This window comes from Camelus ferus, chromosome 1 (assembly GCF_009834535.1).
Source record: "Camelus ferus isolate YT-003-E chromosome 1, BCGSAC_Cfer_1.0, whole genome shotgun sequence".
NCBI classification, from domain to species: Eukaryota; Metazoa; Chordata; class Mammalia; order Artiodactyla; family Camelidae; genus Camelus; species Camelus ferus.
The window spans coordinates 41,612,121-41,619,335 of NC_045696.1; the positions used below are offsets into that span (position 1 = coordinate 41,612,121).

Here is a 7,215-nt window from a genome sequence, read left to right on the forward strand (position 1 = left end):
TAGCATACATCATTAGTGTATTTTGCTGGAGGTCCAGAATCATACTGTCTAGGAGATTACACAGAGTTACCTGCCTTCTTCCCCCCATCCTACATGGAGCACCCCAGGGTAATCAGGGGGAAACTGGGTCACAGTCCAGCTGCATTAACTCCTTCCTCCTCATTGACTAATTATTCTGATTGCACATGTGAACTAATACGTACGTACTTGTCTTCTGAAATAATCATTTAATGTACAAACCCGGTATGATATTTTCATGGGAGTTTTCTGCTCCTAAAGCTTGATGTCTAGACCTCTGTATTAGGAATACTCCTCTACAGGTGCATCAGGTGTCACCTGGTGAGAGGGCAAAAGCAGTTCTAAGAGGAAGGTTTATAGCAATACAGGCCTACCACAGGAAACAAGGAATCAACCACCTAACTTTCCAATAAACAACCTAACTTTCCATCTAACAAAATTAGAAAAAGAATAACAAAGCTCAAAGTTAAAAGAAGGAAAGAAATAATCATTAGAGCAGAAATAGAGACAAAAAATAGAAAAGATCAATGAAACTGATTTTTAGAAGAGTTGTTTTTTAAAGGATAAACAAAACTGATAAACCTTCAGTCAGACTCATTTTTTAAAAAAAAAGAGCAAGAGAGCCCAAATAAAATTAGAAATGAAAAAGGATGAAGTAAAAGAAAAAAGCCACACGTACCGTGAAGTGGCCAGTTCACCATGGTATGGTTTAAGACTGTCACCTAATGGAAAGGTTTATGGAGCAAATGTTCTCTAAATACTTAAAGCAGAACCTGAAGGTCATTACTTTCTCTTGATTAAATGCTCCAGAAAACAGAATATACTACTGAAATCCTGTTTGAGTCCCTCAGTCCAGGCTGATACACAGCCATGGAGGCTGTGCCTGCATTAACAGCATCCTGAGCATCCAAACAAGTAGGAAAACTGAGGGTGACCGGTATTAAGATGGTGCCGCTCCTGTCCATCCTGTAGCTAAAGGACATGTGATTGGCAGCTGAGGTAGGCACGTTCCAATCACAGGGCAAGCTGTAATGTATTTCATTCAGCAACTGCTGAGAGGCCAAGAAGTAGGAATTCCTGTAGAGCAACCACTGGAAACAGCTATGGCAGTAAAGGAGTGCTATAGTTATGTCTGCCCAGATTTAGTAAAAGAATTTAACAAGTATGACACAGATGGGCCAAGCGGATTAAACAGTATACTGGAATCAGGGCAATCTCAAAGAAAGAATTTTCCATTGACGTTGGTTATGACAGATGCTTGGAACCTGAAATCTTTTTTTCATCCAGAATTTGCTAATCCAGACTTTACCTAAGCAGTAGTAGGTGAAATAACTCAGCCTTATCTTGTTGGTGTCAGAGTTCTCTCTATATATATATATTTCAGAAGACCTCACTTCAATGCATGTGCAGGAACTTTGAATGTCACTTTTCTATTCTGAAGGAAAAAACTTACCAAGTAAAAGATACATTTCAAAAAGTAGCCTCATACACAACAATGTGAATGTATTTGATGCCACTGAACCGTACGCTGAAAAGTAAAGTGTACACTAAAATGGTAAATTTCATGCTGAATATTACCACAATAAAAGAAATTTTTAAAAAAATTTTAAGCAGCCTCATGACACTTGTCCATAATCTTTCATGGTACAAGGAATTTCAGTAATTAGGAAATACTACCATCCCCAACAAAAAGAAAATTGGTTTTTGTTGCAAGTGCTTTTAGAACTAAGAACCTAGTACGGTTGACCCTTGAACAACAAAGGTTTGAACTGCACGGGTCTACTTATATGTGGGTTTTATCAATAGTTAATAATACAGTATTACACAATCCGTGGTTGACTGAATCCACAGATGTGCAACCACACATATGGAGGAACAACGTATACAGGGGAGCCTAAGAAGGGCTAACTGTAACTTATACATGCATTTTTGCCTGAATGGAGGGTCCATGCCCCTATCTTCCACATTGTTCAAGGGTCAATTCTGTATTGGATTGAATCTAATTCCTTGGATTCTTTTTCTTGCTAAAAAAAATTTTTTTTTAAATAAAGACAGACATTAGATCAGTGTGGTTTTTTTTAAAAAGCAACGCTCACAACATTCAGGTATTACCACACCAGTTTCAGCCTCTATTGAAATTTCTTCCCAGTTCACATGTCTAAGCAAATGCTACTGACCCAACCTGTGAGAGGCAGACAAAGAGTGGTGCTGCATGAGCAAAAGGTTGTCTGCTTTGACAACCTTATAATCTCTCCTATGGAAGAAATGAGTGGCAATGCCAATTAAATCTCTATTAGCTAATTTGGGGTGGTTTAGTGGACCTGTTCCCTCTCTGCTCTTTTTTCCTTCTCTCCCTCTCCCTCCCTCCCTCCCTTCCTCCCTGCCTCCCTTCCTCCCCGCCTCCCTTCCTCCCCCCTGCCCCCTTTGGGGTGGCCTTTGTGTCTGGCTTCGTTCACATAACACAGTGTTTTCAAGGGTTATCCATGGGTAGCATATATCAGCACTTCATTCCTTTACATGACCGTCTTAGTCATTTCAAGCAGCTTATATCAAAACACCATAGACTGAGCGGCTTAAGTAACATTTATTTCTCGTAGTTCTGAAGCCTGTGACGTCCAAGATAAAGGTGCTGGCAGTTTTGGTTCATGGTGAGGGCCCTCTTGCTGGCTTGCAGATGGCCAGCTTCTCACTGGATCCTTACATGGCGGAGAGAGGAAGCTCTAGTGTCTCCTCCTTTTCTTATAAGGGTACTAATCCTGTCCTGGGGCCTCCACTCTCATGACCTCATCTAAACCTGACTACCTCCTAAAGGCTCCACCTCCTCATATCATCATGCTGTGGGCAATGGCTTCAGTGTATGAATGTGGGGAGGAGCAAAGACAGAAACATTCAGTCCATAACATGACCCAATAATATTCCATTGTACAAATAACGTGGCATTTCATTTATCCATTCATTTGTTGACAGTCATTTGGGTCGTTTCCACTTTTTGACTATTATGAACAGCGCTGCTATGTCTACACTGGTGTAGAAGTTTTGTGTGGCCACATGTTTCAGTTCCCTGGGGGTATCAGGTACCTAGGAGTGGAATTGCTAGCTCATGTGGCAACTCCATGTTTCACGACTCAAGGAACAGGCAATCTGATTTCCCAAGTGGCTGTACCAATTTACAATCCTATAAGCAATGCGTGAGAGTTCCAATGTCTCCAAATCCTCACCAGCACTTCCTGTCAGTCTTCTCTGTTATAACCATCCACCCTAGTGGGTGCGAAGTGGTGTCGCGCTGTGATTTTGACTTTCAGTTTCCTTATGTCTAATAATGTTGAGCATCTTTTCATGTGCTTATTCGTCATTTGTGAATCTTCTTTGGAAAAATGTCTATTTGAACTCTTCTCCCATTTTTAATTGGATTATTTGCCTCTGTTTATTGAGTATAAGAGCTCTTTATATATTCTAGATACAAGTTCCTTTTCAGATATGTGATTTGCAAATATTTTTTGTCTTCTTTGCGGTTGTCTCTATTTTCTTGTCAGTGTCCTTTGAGGTACAAAAGTGTTGTTTTTTTTTTTTAATTTTGATGATAAACTGCTTTTTTTAAAAGCCTTTGAAGGTCTGGATCCAGAATAGTGTTTTCCTAACACATAATGAAAAGTTTCATAGAATTTTGTAGAAGGTAGGAAGGTATTTCAGGAGTGTATTATGAGAAGAACAAGAGAAGTTAATAACTAATTAAAAGGGAAGATTTTTTTGATGGGTAGGAAATTAAATTTCACATAGTTAATATATAAGAATAAAGGCTCTGTAATATATTTCACCTCTTTTCATATGTGTAAATGCACATAAAGCAGATTGCAAGGAGTTCTTTTATAAACACAAGCCAAAGGGGAAAAAAATCTGTGCTTTCCCCTACACTGACTAAGTGGAACTGAAGGGAAAACAGAGTTATTAATCAGGTAAATAGGTTGGGGTCTACAAACTACACATGGTTACATTAAAGAAGTTATTAACTTTATATACTGAACTATTGTTAATGACATTTTAATTAATGAAAGTTGCTTTTGAAATAAAATATTTCTGGTTCATTTCTCCACTCTCTCTGGAATCTTTTGTGGTTAAAAAAATTAATTCAATACACATCTGAAACTTTTATAACAGTTTATGCAGAGCATAAAAAGTTTAACAGCTTATAAATTCTCCTTACTTCAGGAAAGGAAACGGGCATAAGTAGCCATGACCCACTATTGTAGTCACTCCTGCTAAAATAATTCTCCAATGTACTTTTAGCTATTCTTTCCTTCTTTTCTGAGCTATAACTGACATATAACATTATATTAGTTTCAGGTGTACAACATAATGATTCAATATTGGTATATATTGCTAAATGATCACCACAATGTCTAATTAACCTCTATCGCCACACAGTTACAATTTTTTTCTTGTAATGAGAACTTAAGATCTACTCTCTTAGCAACTTTGGTTTTTCTTAGCAATATGGTTTTATTAACTATAGTCACCATGCTATACGTTACATTGCCAGGACTTAGGTATTTTATAACTGGAAGTTTGTATCTTTGGATCACCTTCATTCATTTCACACTCTCCACCCCCTGCCTCTGACATCCACTGATCCATTCTCTGTATCTATGAGTTCAGTTTTGAGCTTTTTTAGATTCCACATATAAGTGAAATGATACAGTCAGTATTTGTTTTTCTCTGGCTTATTTCACTAAGCATAGGCCTTCAAGGTCTATCTATGTTGTCACAATGGCAATATTTCATTCATTTTTATGGCTGAATAATATATACATCACATTTTCTTTATCCATTCATGCATCCGTGAACACAAGTTGTTTCCATATCTTAGTTATTATAAATGATGCTGCGAGGAATATGAGGGTGCACATATATCTTTCCAAGTCAGTGTTTTCATTTCCTTCAGATAAATACCCAGAAGTGGAATTGCTGGATCATCTGGTCGTTTCATTTTTAATTTTTTGAGGAACCTCCAGATTATTTTCCACACTGGCTGTACCAACTTACATTCCTACCAACAGTGCACAAGGATTCCCTTTTCTCCGCAGCCTCACCAATACTTGTTATTTGTTGTCTTTTTGATAATAGCCATTTTGACAGGTGTGAGGTGATATCTCATTGTGGGTCTGATTTTCATTGCCCTGATGATGAGTGATGTTGAGCACATTTTCATGTACCTGTTGGCCATCTGTATGTCTTCTCTGGAAAAATGTCCATTCAGATCCTCTGCACATTTTTTAATCAGATTGGTTTTTTTGCTATTGAGTTGTATGAGTTCTTTACATATTTTGGGTATTAACCCCTTATTAGATATATGATTTCCAAATATTTTCTCTCATTTGGTAAGTTTCCTATTCATTTTATTTTGTGCAAAACCTCTCTGCTCTTTAATGATAATATTAAACACTAAGATGGCATAATTTATGGACAAATATTTTTCATAATAATTCTGAAAGTATTCTTTGTATTACTCCATTGTTGCAATCATACGAAATTTAATTTGTTGAGAAATATGCACTTAGGTTATGGTGTAGTACTTTCATGAAAACATTAGTTCTCAAAAAGTGTGTCTTTTTTCCCAAAGAAAAAGGCTGAAACATTAGATATTAAGGGCTTCATTGAAGCCTTATGCTAAGCTTCAGCTCTAGTAAACACAGAGTCACATCTCACACAATCTGTATATCCACCATTCTCTAGTTACTTCTGAAAAGAATGGAAGGCCTTCAGTGAGTGAGTTTTGATACTCTCATTGGCTCTCACCTTCCTACCCAGTCTCCTGACTCCATCAGGCCAACCATAGTTTATGCAGTCAGTAGTCTATGCCCAGAAATGTATGCAGCAATAAAAAGCCCTACAGTGGCATGTCATTCTTCCACTGTAGACAAAACCTCCATCACCATCACTGGTGTACAGAGTTGAGATGTGTTTGTGTTTGTTTGTTTTTAGTTCTGAAAAGAAAGAGGAGTCTGGGAGATGATATGGCAAATTGGTAATCTGTCTCTATCCATCAGGCAAGCATTTACTAAGTATATGCTGTGTGCCCAGCATGGTAATAGAGGAACATAAACCTAAAACATGGTAATTGTCCTCAAGGAGACAGCAACACAGTTGGGAAGGCAAGATATACACATAAGAACTTTTAAGCAGAAAGAAGCAGACGTTAGGAAGGAATGGTATGATGTCTCCCTGCTTAGCATATTGTATAGCTGCACATCTGTGTCCTCATTAGAATCACTTGGGAAATTTTATTTAAAAGGTGATGCCTGCCCATCCAAGAGATTCTGATTTAATTGGCTAGTAATGGTCATCTCGGATCAGTAGATTAAAAGTCTCCAGCAGGCTATGATGTATAGCCCAAGTCAAGAGAACCTGGGAGCGGGTCTGAGTTCCAGCCTCTTTTTCCAAAGGATCCACAGCCTCTATGTAAATTCACACTTGCAAATAGATTTGGGAGGAAAGTGAGATGCTGACAAAGTCCTCTCACCTTAAGTATCTTAACTCTCGTCTGTCCACTTATTACAAATATTTCCCTTTCAATTATAGCCAAAAGCAAATATTTAAAAATTTGTTTCTCCTTAAATTTACTGTCTCAGTGGGAAGATATAACTGTTGGCATTGCATTATTATAGTAAAGAGAAAAATCATACAATTCCAAGGGACATTAGAATGTGTTCATGATGTAATTTTGTCCTCTATTCACTCAATTTTGTCTAAATTCAAAGCAGGAAAAGGGGTCATAATTTTCCCATTTTGTGCAACTGTAGGCTATTTTAATTAGAAGCAAACACAGATAATTATCTGAAAGGTCTTCTATTAGAAGAAGAAAATCACTTCTCCTAAAAATACTAGTAAATAACACCCTTATGTGACATATGGTCATAACCCTGCTCCAAGGGAGGACAAGGCCAGTTTATCAGATTTTCCTCTGCCTCATTAAATTCTCCACTCCTTTTAGAGTCTGCAATTTAATTGCAAAGAGAAACTATGAATGATCCTGCAGAGTGCATGTGGAAGAAATAGCCATCATCTTTATTTATGAGTATTCTAAACAAAGAAGCTAGCAAATATGGACATAGTCAATGTCTCCCAGGCCACACCAACCCGGGGTAAAAATAAGGTCATCATCTGTTATAAACAAGAATTGATTTTGTTCTGCATCAACTC

General features: G+C 37.6%; 1 pseudogene; it reads left to right on the top strand.

Moving 5' to 3' along the window:
• The first annotated feature begins 707 nt into the window (after positions 1-707).
• Positions 708-1,331, top strand: LOC102517223 (annotated as a pseudogene).
• Positions 1,332-7,215: the final 5,884 nt, after the last annotated feature.